The sequence below is a fragment of the Tyto alba genome, unplaced genomic scaffold (assembly GCF_018691265.1).
Source record: "Tyto alba isolate M040663 unplaced genomic scaffold, T.alba_DEE_v4.0 Super-Scaffold_38, whole genome shotgun sequence".
Taxonomy (NCBI): domain Eukaryota; kingdom Metazoa; phylum Chordata; class Aves; order Strigiformes; family Tytonidae; genus Tyto; species Tyto alba.
The window spans coordinates 37,383,887-37,396,483 of NW_024881313.1; positions in this window are offsets into that span (position 1 = coordinate 37,383,887).

Here is a 12,597-nt window from a genome sequence, read left to right on the forward strand (position 1 = left end):
TCACAGAAGGTCAACAGCTAAACAGAGCATTCAGAGGTGGAACGGTCTATTAGGATATATGTATCCACGTCCCTGACAATATGGTATTTTTTCCTTACTTAACCACAATTTGCTGTATAATTCTAAAATCTTCAAATATTAAACTGTTTCCTCACATTTTCTTGCATCTGTTGTTTAAATAAGCAGGATGTTTTGCCTTGTCAGTGACTCTTTTTTATACCTTATTTGTTTTTTTTTTTTTCCTTTCATCTATTCCTTCCTACATTTTCTACATTTTGTCAATATCTTTCAGTGAAACACTTCTGATGCTTCATGCATAATGATATATATAGTTATATCTTTTAATCTTGGCAATGTAGTAGGACCAAAAATATATATAATTCCTACTGCCTGTTCCAGAGAAAATTGTTTTGTCATTTCCATTTTTATACTTAGGTGCTTCATTCATGCTGTCAGGCTTGGAGAACATTTAGATAGAGGTGTAGACACAGTAATAATCTGGGAGTGTTTTAAGGATGTTGGTGACAAGGACATGAATGAATTATTGCTATCATTATCTCTGGGTTCTTTATAATCAGTTCTAAAAACCTGCTAAGAAAAAGATCTCAATACACTAGATCCCACAAATAAAAATATAAGAATCCATTCACGTCCTGAAGAGCTTTTGTGGTAGTCTCAATGGATTATTTACTGTATTCACTGTTGAATCTAATAATCTGCAGTCATGCTGTCTTTCCCAGGACCTCAAGAAACGTTCTGAATTCACAGGTTTGGGGCCTGGAAAGCTTATACTCTTTAGGCTCCACTTAGTTGAATTGATTAAATCTCCTTTTTTTACACATCTAATGCACAGAGAGGTAGCTACATTCAGGTTCATTAATCTACAGTCTTAAATTTAGGTATCTTGACCATCAAGGGGAATCCTACCCTGAATTACCAGTTGTTTCTCTACTTAAAAAAGTATCTTAATACTTTAAAGTAAATTACAGAGTCAGTTTCCTTCCTTTTTTGTTTTGTTTTGTTTTGTTTTTACACATTGCTTTTAAGTTCCTAGCCATGAACAGAAGAAGTGTGCTGTTCTAAGAAAATATTCGAAATTTACAGCCAACCTTGAGGAACTAGAAATACATACTAGAAATACTCCAATTATAAACGTTTCTTGAAAGACGGCAGCTGCTTACTGGAAGTTCATCTGTGCCTGAATACACTGACAAATTCACTTGCCCTTCTCTTTTCCAGGTGGGATCCTGGGCTGACCGACAGCTCTCAAGTGTTGATGCTGTCAACTATAAAGGTGGCTGTAGTTCATCAAGTGCAATCAAAAATTAGAAACTCATGTTAATGTGAGTCCTTACTGGAACTGCAATCCCTTAGTTCAGTACTACTTTCTACCTTCAGGAATCATTTATACCTATGCCAATCAGTATTGGGGTATTTTGATCCCATCAATTATCACAGATTTCCATACGCCCAAAATGTTAAATTCACAGGTGAAACAGATTCAGACTGGTACTTAGAATTACCTAGAAATCATTTGTCATTTAATATAAAGTTCATAGTGTTGTGAGATACATCAAGCTGGCAGGGTGTGGGGGACTTTTTGACCTAATATGTATTGCCTGAAAGTCTTAAGATTTTAACAGACATCTCATTCTTTATTCATTCAACTAGGAGGAGTTTGCTGAAAGTATAACCAGATAGATAATCTTATGTAGCTGTTTATTTCTAGAATAGGAGATTAAAACAGACCCACAATTGTACAAACATTGATATCAATATGTTTCCTGTTTTGCAGGACACGTCTTACTCCACAGGAGGATTTTTACTGAATAAGGTTAAGTTCCCTCCAAAAAAGATGTCTTACAGCTTACAGTGCATTTTACAGTTTCAAGAGTGTTCCTCTTCACTACAAATCTAAGGATCTATTTCTGAAATTATGTCAACTGATTAGAGTTATGTAATGACTTATAGCTTATGTCATATTACAAATTTCCTGAGGTCTTTAAGGTGCTTAAAGAGTGAGCAGGCAGTTTTCTGCAAGAATATTTTAAGTCCTGTATTACTCTATTCTGATCATGTTCCAAGCTGCTTCCATAGTAACACCTAAAAATATTATTCATTTCTAAAAATAAGGAAGTCCTTTAGTCTTTTAACACATGTAATTCTCCTTTTGTGAAAAACAATGTAGTCACCTCTGCAAAAAGAGCTAAACTTTGGATATGTCATCAGTTTTGAAGAGACTTAAATAACTTGCCAGATAGTTTTACCAACAAAACTGTCCTTGAGCAGTGACAAGATGATTTTAATTCTGGCAAAATATACCCCCTCTAGTAACATGAGAAACCCTGTAAGTAATTACAAAAATGAGTTAATTCAAATTAAGAGATGAATGCTCTTTCTATTGAAGTCAGTGATAGGTCTCCACACCCAAAAGTGGGTGTGGAGTGGGAAGAGGAGGTGGGGTGGGAAATGCATGCAAATAACAGTCCTGTTATTGCAGAGAAAGGTAGTATGAACCAGACCAATTTGATTAAAAGTTTTAACTGTACTACAAAAAACGCAGAGTACTGGAAGACCTGTGGATTGGAAACAGAGAGAAGCATAGTCCATGCAAGTATCAGTTATAGGATCTCAACTCAGGGATTTCTGTCAACACTCTCAACTCTATTTAACTACATTTTTCTCTCTTCAACATGTATATTTTGGAGTTGAGATGCAGTCCTACAACAGGTCACTGGGAAAAGACATTGTGCTTTAAATTTTGCTCTCACTTCAAAGTTTCAACCCCCTTGGAGAGGGAGGTTGGACCAGGTGACCTCCAAAGGGCTCTTTCAACCTAAACTATTCCTTTATTCTAACTTTATTACTTCTCCAAAGCCCAAGGGTGAATGGAATTGTTGTGGAAATAAGTTCACAGTTTGGAGGTTTTCAGGAAGGAGCTCCTGAAATGGAATCCAGTAGAGTCCTACATTGTTAAAGGCTGATGGATCCTCCCATCGTTTTAGAAGGGGAAAGAGTGTGGACATGCTCTGGGGAATAATATCATAGCTCAAAGGAACGAGTCTTCGAATACATGCAAATTAGATGAGAATAATCACGTGGTAAATGTTCTCCAGTTTTGCTATCATTTGTCCAGAGATATACAACTCACCATTTACTGAACAGATGCTACAGCTGGTCTTACACACCTCTGTGGAGTTATCTGCAGGCTTGTTCTTTTCTTCTCATAAAGGATTTTGGTTTAATGGTCTTGACTTGAGAGGGTGGTGGTAGATCAGGTGATCTCTTAAGTTTCCTAATTATCTTAATTAGATAATTTCTGAAAGGGAACTAACCACATTAATGACAACCAAACATTTTACAGATGCCTCCTCTCATGATTGTTAAGATAATTCAGTCGTGTAAAAGGAAAAGCTGCTAGAGTGAATATAAAAATATAAGGTCAAGAAATGCTTCCTGAAAGTGTTATCTGTTACCCTACTGAACAGTCTTTAACAGGAAATCTATGAGTCTCAAGAATTTGAGAAGCTGAAGCCTGCTAACCTCAGAAAATTGTTCTTAAACTTGTGGTGTTAATGCAATAGCCTGGTAATATATTCTGTAGAGATATGTACTTTATGCTGTGGCAGAGTAATAGGAATGCTTGTTCTGAACATGAGATGCTGATGTATAGTAGCCCTTAGTGACCAGGATATGAGAGGACTCTGGAATAAAGTGGATTTAAGACAGGAACAGTGTGTTTGATTACTCCTTCTATTCAAGAAAAAGAATGATGTTTTCAAGGCAACTCAGACTTGAAGAACAGACTGAGCCATTTTCTATTAGGATTTTTAAAAAGGTACTATATTTCAAGCTATCATCGAAACTGAGAAGCAGTGTGAGAAGTTTGGTCTCCCATAGCAGTGCATGTTGAAATGTAGCACCCTCAGATTCCCTGAAATTCACTCCAAATTGATCACTGCAGTATTAATCAATTCCTCTTAAGAGTCCTCTCTACCTTTTCACACCTATTATAATACCCTATGTCTCATGTCCCTCATCTCTAGAGCAATACCCTTCCATGTCTTGTGTCTTCCTGTGTTGGGTTTGTGTGGGACGGGGTTTTGGTATTGGGGGATGGAGCTGCAAAGGTGGCTCCTTTGAGAAGCTTCTTGAAGCTCCCCCAGCTCCAAGTTGTACTCTCCACTGTACCAAGGCTGAGCCAATTAGCGACTGTGGCTGTGCCTCTGTGATAACGTATTTAAGAAGGGGAACCTGAGAGGATGAGGGGTTGTAAAGGAAATACCTCTACAAACACAAAGGTCAGTTGAAGAAAGGAGGGGGAGGAAGGGGAGGTGCACCAGCAGGCTGTCCCCTTGAACCCCATGGAGGTCACTGGTGGAGCAGATGTCCACCATGTAGCCCATGGAGGACCCCACAGTGAATCAGGTGTCTGTGCCTGAAGAACGCCGGGACTCGGTGGGAAGCCTGTGCTGGAGCAGCCTGTTGCTGGGAGGACTGCAGCCCATGGCAGGGACCCACGCTGGAGCAGTTTGTGAAGATCTGCAGCCTGTGGGAAGGATTCATGTCAGAGATATTCATGGAGGACTGTCTTTTCTGAAAGGGACCCCATGTTGGAACAAGGGAAGAGTGTGAGGAGTCCTCCCCTTGAGGAGGAAGGAGCAGCAGAAACATGTGAGGGACTGGGCACAATCCCTGTAGCCCCTGCCCTCTGTGCCACTGGTGGGGAGGAGGTAGAGAAATTGGCAGCAAAGCTGAGCCCTGGAATAAGGGAGGGGTGGAGGAGAAGGTGTTTTTAAAATGTATTTCTCACTGTCCTACTTTGATCTGTAAATTAAGTGGTGGTGGTCAAATTAAATTGATGTTCTTTTTCCTCCTCAATCCAGTCTGCTTTTTGCCTGAGACTATAATGGGTGAGTCATCCTTCCTTGCCCTTCTTTTGATCCCTGAGCCTTTTGTTTTGCTTTTCTCCTTCCCATTCCTGAGGGGGAAGGAAAGAGAGAGTGGCTGCCCAGTGCTCAGTTGCCATCTGAGCTAAAATCACAACACTTTCCAAGCTCCCTCACTCCCTTCATTACATCATTGACTCTCAGGCATCACTTGATGACCTTTTTGATCAGAAGGGCAAAAGATGACAGTGCTGGTTGGCCAACTGGCCAGGGACCCATAGAGATTGTCTCAGGTCTTCACCACTGACATGAAAGAAATGACACTGGGGCTACCTGCAATTCCTGCACTGCATGTCATGCTGATCTTTTTCATGTCAGAATGTAATGCCTTTGAGATTTTGATACTTTGTTGAATTTGTCTGAAATTGGCCATTATTATGTGAAAATGGATTAAAATACACACTGAAAATCAGCATGATTGCATATCCTATATTTCTTCATAAAACTAAACCATCCCCTGCCCACACACAAATAAGCACACGCAGATTTTCTTTTCAGTAAGATTTCTCCATCACACAGCTGTCTAGTAATAAGTAGGTTAATGATAAGTTGTGATTACTTTTTCAAGCTGGTTTTTAAAATGTTCATCTTCCTCTTCTGGGCTAAAATATCCCATTAATTTTGTAATCTTATGCTTTCTACTCATTTCTCCCAGTGCCAACTCCAACTTCCCTTTATTTCATCCATCTGTTATGTCTTAAAAGGTCTTTATGGTAAGGGCAGTTATTCTTTACATTTCTATAAAGCATCTGTCACAGCAGGTCCCCAGAGTGGAAAATGCCTCAAGCTGATACCTTACTATTACAACAAGATCCTGAGTATAATTTCTAAGAGTACAAGACTTTTAAAAATATATTTAAGAACCCTGACCTCTGAGACTTTGTCAGTGATGGTTCATGAAGAAATTCATGTAGAGGAGGTGTGATAGTTGTTTTCTTTTAAATTTTTTTCTTTTTTTTTTTTTTTTTTCTTTTTTTTTCTTTTTTTCCCCCCAAACAAGTAAACCTATCCTGATACATCTGAGTGTAAGGCAGTTTTACTTGAAAACACGGAGAATAATGCTAGTGTTATATACCTTACATTGATCATGAGCCAGGCTAGGAAGCAGGGATTAAATATTTCCACCATGCCTGGAGACACAATGTTCAGAAAGCTTTGTTTAGCATGTTTTTATAGATTTGTGGAACAGTCAGTACTACTGCAGTGCTGTTGTCAGTTATTGATATTACCATTTAATACACTTCACTAATGAGTGGAACTGCAACCTTAATCACCACTAGACAAACAAGCAACCAAAAAAAAAGAGAGAAAAATAGCTGACTGGAATGTGAATTTTCATAATTGGGTTCACCATTCATCTCAGGGGGTAACTAACATTCAAAGGTCTATAATAGTGTGTGAATAAAATTATCATATTGGAAATGTGAGCAGATGAATCAATATTAGGTAGATAGAACATAAGGGAAATATATACATATTATATGTAGAAGGTTTGTGCAGATTTTTAAATAGTGGGTATGATAAGTGAACCATTAACACTACTGCATGAAAAGAAATGAGGAATACCAGTTTATAAGGCTGAGAATTTAAACATGTATGCCTACTTTTGCATTTGCAATGTATTTTCTATGTGTTGGTGCATTCATGTAATGTGATGTTCAACTGTGTGTGGCTGCATTTCATCACAGGATGAAGTGGTGCTCATTTGTAAAGTGGATTACTCTGATGTATGTTAACTACAGTGCAGTGGTGAATGGGGCTTGCCAGACATTTGCAGCTGGAACCATTCCTATTAAGGACTCCTTTCTGTGGAAAATGGTGATTTTTTTAATCAGCTAACCAAGTGGCTGTCTGTGAAAGTAATTTATCTAGATGTTCTTGATTGGTTCTGGATGTTATATTCCAACTTTACTCACACCTCCATTTTCTCTACATAAAATTCTTCTGTGACAAACTGCATACATCAAGGCATAAATCACAAGAAGAGACTCCTATGAATCATATTTCCCCTTATCATGAGTCAGAAAGCAAATTTTGGTCAATAAAGATTTATGATTCCTTAAGTTCCAAGTTCAGTAACAAGTCCTCTGTTTTTTAAATCACATAGTCTCAAAAAAGATGTCAGTGCATATTTTGTGGGAGTTAGAATGCACTAGATGAGTTGTTTGACCAATTGCACAGGGCTTTGTATCCATTTTCTTCACACAGTGAAGACTGAATCTTGGTCTATGCAGGGAAACTCAGAGAAATGAAAGCTCAGGAAGTCAAGTCCAGACAAACTTCTAATGAATACATTAAACACAGCTATGTATTTCAGCATATTAAAGTAAAATGCTAGCTAGCTCATTACAGAAGGAATGGTCCCTGGTAGGGGGACTGATAATAACAAAATGATCTGAGGACCAGTTCCAGTTTCTTCCGCGGAATTCATCTACAACCTTGAGAATGAGAACTGACCTTTTGGAAGACCCTTGTCTTAGCTCTTAAAGTCCCTTTGATGCTTCGGGCACTACAGGCTTTTCTCAGACAGGTATTTTGGTTTTGGCTTTCAATGAAAAATTTCTGAAAAGTCTTCCTTTTACCTATATGCAGAATGAAAATTTTTTCATAGTCCTGAAATGTTTCCTGGGATGTTGACTGTCATTATTTTCTATCCTGTAGCCAAGGCTTCTTGGTGCTTCATAGCACTTATAAAATTGCACCAATTTTACATTAAAATAATTGTAAATAGGATTTGTTATCTGTAAATTTCCAAGGTATTTATTTATTCATTCATAAACATAAGCATTTTATTTAGTTGATGAGTAGTTCACCATAACAGTGTTGTTCTTTGACTACTTGCCCTCCAAATTAAGGATTGTTCCTTCCATCACAATGTTTAGAAATGCAGTGGAAAGCTTGTCAGTCAGTTATATTGACTTCAAATCATCAGGTGGGTATTTTGAGCTGCCAGCTCAACAGAAATGGAGTATTTGAATGACAAATGGGCTCACATCTGGGAAGGATGAAAACCATTCAAATGCCTACTTCTAGAAATGACCCTGTTCTAGTAAACTGCCAATGATTCACTCTAAATGTACCTACATTTCATTTGGGGTAAATGGATCTGTATTTGAAAATTTCTTTGCAAATGAAACCGAGAGAGAAGGTGCTAATGTATAGATAGATAAAACATTGTTATTCATGCTACAAAATTGCTGCTTACTCCTTTCCATCAGAAAGAGATGATAATTGAATAAGAATCGTGACCAGTACATCCAAAAGACATTATAGGCACTACAGTCTTTGGCTGTAGAATCTGAATTCACTTATAAAACCCAATTTTAAAAGGTTGAATGCTATCAAACATCTGAAAGCATCTCCAGATATGTGTAGTACAAGGTGGGTTTCCAAAATTAGTGTCTGTTTTTTAAAACCCTCTCCAAATAGAAGATGGTGGGAGTCAAGAAAGCACCTCAAGATATAGATTCATATAATCTCTCATTTCTCTTTCATGTGTTTAACCCAAATCACATGAAAATATTTTATGGAAACATTATTAATGGATCATTGATCAAATATGACAATGTGCAAGTGTTTGTGAGTAGGCTTTTCTTGGCACATTTAACATGTCACTACAAAAATTCTATAAAATCTTGGAGTAATTTTGCAGCACATCATTTCCCAAGTCATCCATGTCTGACACTTAAAAAACTCTGGTACTGTACAATATTATAATTTGTTTAATGCGGTGTATTGTGAAATATCTTTTATATTTAGTAGCATTTCAATGTGAGGGGTTTTTCTGATTTTTTTTTTTTTTAATTACAGTTCCATCCTGCATATAATCTTCTAAAGGAAACAAAAAAGACAGCTACAAATTCAGGAAAGCAATAGCAGTTGTATTTGTTGTCACAGTAAAACTAATATAATTTTTGATATTTTGATGTATTTTCATTTTTCAGTAAATTTCCATATTGTTGGATAGTAATGGGTTGATACAAAGAATATTTTCACTCCAAATAAGAGAAATGGATTAGTATCTCTTTTGGTTCAGGAGGGCTATAAGGTAATGCTCAAAAAGGAAGAAACTAAAAGTTAATTTCTAGAAACAATCCGTTACAACGTACAGCTAAAATCCTGTTTATGCTTGTATATCTGTTGCAGGTCAGCTAGCATTGTTGTGGCAGAGTGACTTCTGTCCATAAACAACACTGCTACCAATTACAGTTTTTCCTGTATATTATTAAAATCAATTTTCATATAGCTTTATCGAGACATGGAATGTGTCAGAATGAAACATAGCAGCTGTGAGGACAACTTTATAGTTAAAAATGAGTTGTGCATCCTTATAGTCTTCTCACTTCTAAACCACATCATTTTGATGCCTTTATAATTTTATGGATATACCCATTGGCCTTCTGTGGCTCCAGATTTATCTTTATTAAACATAACAAAATCACAGGATAGTTGAAGTTGGAAAGGATCTTTGGAGGTCTCTAATCCAACCACACCAATCAAAGCAGGACCAACTAGGTCAGGTTGCCCAGGGCTGTATTTAACATGATTTAACATGATTTCCATCTAAGGATGGAAACTCCACAAAAATCTCCCTGGGCAACCTGTTCCAGCATTTGATCACCCTCACAGTAAAGAAAGTGTTTTTATGCTTAAGCTGAATTTTCTGTAATTCAATTTGTGCCCATGGCTTCACATCCTGAAATATCTCCTACTCACTTTAGTTCTGACACTCAGATGGAAGCTGTTCTTTACACTTCTATTCTACAATGTGTTGTTCATAGCTATGTCATACTTCTGTCATGTCATAACTCAGCAGTAAGATGTTGTGCTTCAGTGGTGCCTTGTATGACATTCCTGGAATGGCCACTGAGAATAAGATAATAATTTAATAACATGTAATTTTTTTTTAAGAATGATTTTAAAGTATCAATAGGAATTATATCCCTGATGGACCAGTCAATAAAAACAATTCTACAGTAACTACAGTAGAATTATGAATTTCTGCTGATTCACAAATGTTAAAGCTCCCCCAAACCTCCAGTTTTAAGCCAAATGCAGTGTGGAACTTGTCAGCTCTCTCATCCCTACTGTCTTAACCTGCAGTTCATTTGCCTTCCTGATCAAGGCACACTTGCCTGCAGGCAGAATTGCAGCATACCTTTCCAGTTTGACTACTGCCTTTCTGAAGAGATAGGTTTTCAGTCATGTCCAAGGGTAGCACTGCATTTACTAGCCTGTGTTCACTGTATGCTCACGATTAAGTCTTTGATTCTGCCACCCACCATCCTGTTCACAGTTATTAAATCTTCCCTTCAAAGAAAAAGAAGGCATCTCTATTGCAAGTTCACCAAAATCTGGGAGCAATTTATGTTCTTGCACTGAGGGAGAAATAACATTAGCCTTATTTGCATGGAGATGACAGTTTACTGTATTTTTTCCATTCTTTTGTTGTTGTTTTTTTTTCCCACAAAACAGCTGAGACAGATTAAAACAACCACAGACTGGAGTGCTTATATTGACCAGCTGGCCAAGCCTTATTACAGGAAAAGAGATGAAACGATAGCACTTTCAAAGCCAAACTTTTCCATGTCCCTGAAAAAGAAAACAGTGATTTAATCAAAAAAAAAAAAAAAAAAAAAAAAAAAAAAAAAAAAAAAAAACAAGGAAGGACTGAAACACGAGAAAAAGGGGGAAGAGGACAAGAAAAATGATTCGGACCTTGGAGACATAGCTCCTGGGGATGACAGAGAGGAAGGAGGTAAATGTCTGAGCAAAGTCAGTGTCAAGGGGCTGCTGCACTACCTGAGCACTGAAAAGTTCCTGTGAGTAAATATATCCACCTTCTTTTCAAAAACATTTTAATTCTTTCTTGGAAGATTCCTTGTTGAACCATTTTGGGAAAATATTGAAAGAATTACTTGGTTAAATTAGTGCTTACCTGACATTCTGGGATACAGCCTTCATCACAACAGCTCCATAGCAGATTTCCATCTTTCAATGAAACATGGAATTTTTTTCTATTCTTTTGATTTTTCATGTTGACACGGAGAAGGGGTGGGTGAACGGATGAAAACAATTCTCTTAAATGTAATTCACTATTAAGTTCATTGAAATGCTTTCAGATTCATATTTCTTTAACTTTAACCATTGTAGTATATTCCTACCCTGTTGTAAAATCCAAATCTAAACATGATTTATTTATAAACCCTTGGTTAAATTGCACACAAATTATTGCAAAAAATACTAAAATCTCTGCATGAAATATAAGGAAATTATTGACTCACTATCACATATATTTCATGTTAAATTCAGTAATCACATTCAGGCTTTGCATGTATGCAGTTACCCTGTTCACAGTTGGTACCTACTTCATTGCATTCCTGGATAGTTGCAGGTTACTTGCAGAGGCCATTTTTATAGCTATTCAAAATATTCAACAAGTCTGCCCACATCCACCTCCACTTCATCTGTAAGGCTCTCTCCCTTTCTCTCAAGATGATTGTGTAAATTAACAGCAATAAGAAACACTAGAAGCAAATATTTCTCAGCAGCCTCCACTCTTGACATCAAAGTCCTCGGTCTGCTCTTCAGCCTTCTCTAGTCTTATGGTGTTGTCATTGTTTGGCAACTCATGTTACAACCAAGTAGTTAATGTCATCTCTCCAAAAGCTGTGCTGACTAAAGGTAGACATTTACATTACCCAGTCAGCCTATACTCCCTTATAGTGAATGCACGTCAAGTCCACAGAGTCAATATTCAGGGCATGATTCATTTTCTTCTAAAGTAAACCTGTTGTAATAGCTATGTGCCATAGAAAAATAATGTACTTAACTGAAATGCTGAGCAGGTACTTGGAAACATGGCACTGACTTCCCAGCTGTGAAGAGACCTTACCTTTAATGCAACAGCATGGTTCATGCATACTCCTCAAATTGTAAACATTATGCTTGACTTAATGTGAGCAAAAGGAACACCAACATTTAAAGTGCAGGCCTTTCCAAGAAATCTGGTTTTTCTACTTAATTATTCCCTGTCATAGTATTTCCTTCACTGGATGAGAGCAGAGTAGGACAGCTGTAAAACGTTTCCTTTATGGAACAGCTGCTTTATATTTTCAGGGAATTTTAACCTGCTGGTAGGCTGATATCTGCCAAGATGTGTTTGTAGGTTGCTGTTATTTCATCAGCTTGTTGGAATGAACTCAGATGCAACATATTGATGTGATATATTTGGGGATGATCATTCAAAGAAGTCCAGCCACAACCTTTCTAATCACTGCCGTATATTTCTGTTTCATAGAGGAACAATCCAAGGACAGAAACTTTTGGACTCTAACATTGGCTCCTACAAAGACTCCCTCTAAATTTAAGGTAATCTGATGACCATTTGCTTTTTCTTCCCTGAGGAACAAAGAAGAGCCTGTGGAAGTCTGTTGTTGACTCAAAAAAGTCTAAAAAAATCTAACCACAAATAAACAGCATTTGCAAGAATTAGTATTATTTTCTGCAAGAGTATTTACGATACAATCATTTAAGTCTGTGCCATTGATCATCTGGCTTAAATTTATCATGAAAAAAAGTATTTTTCTCCAAGATCAAAAACTGGACTGAGACCCAATGTTCTTCTAACAAACTTCAGCTGAATTCT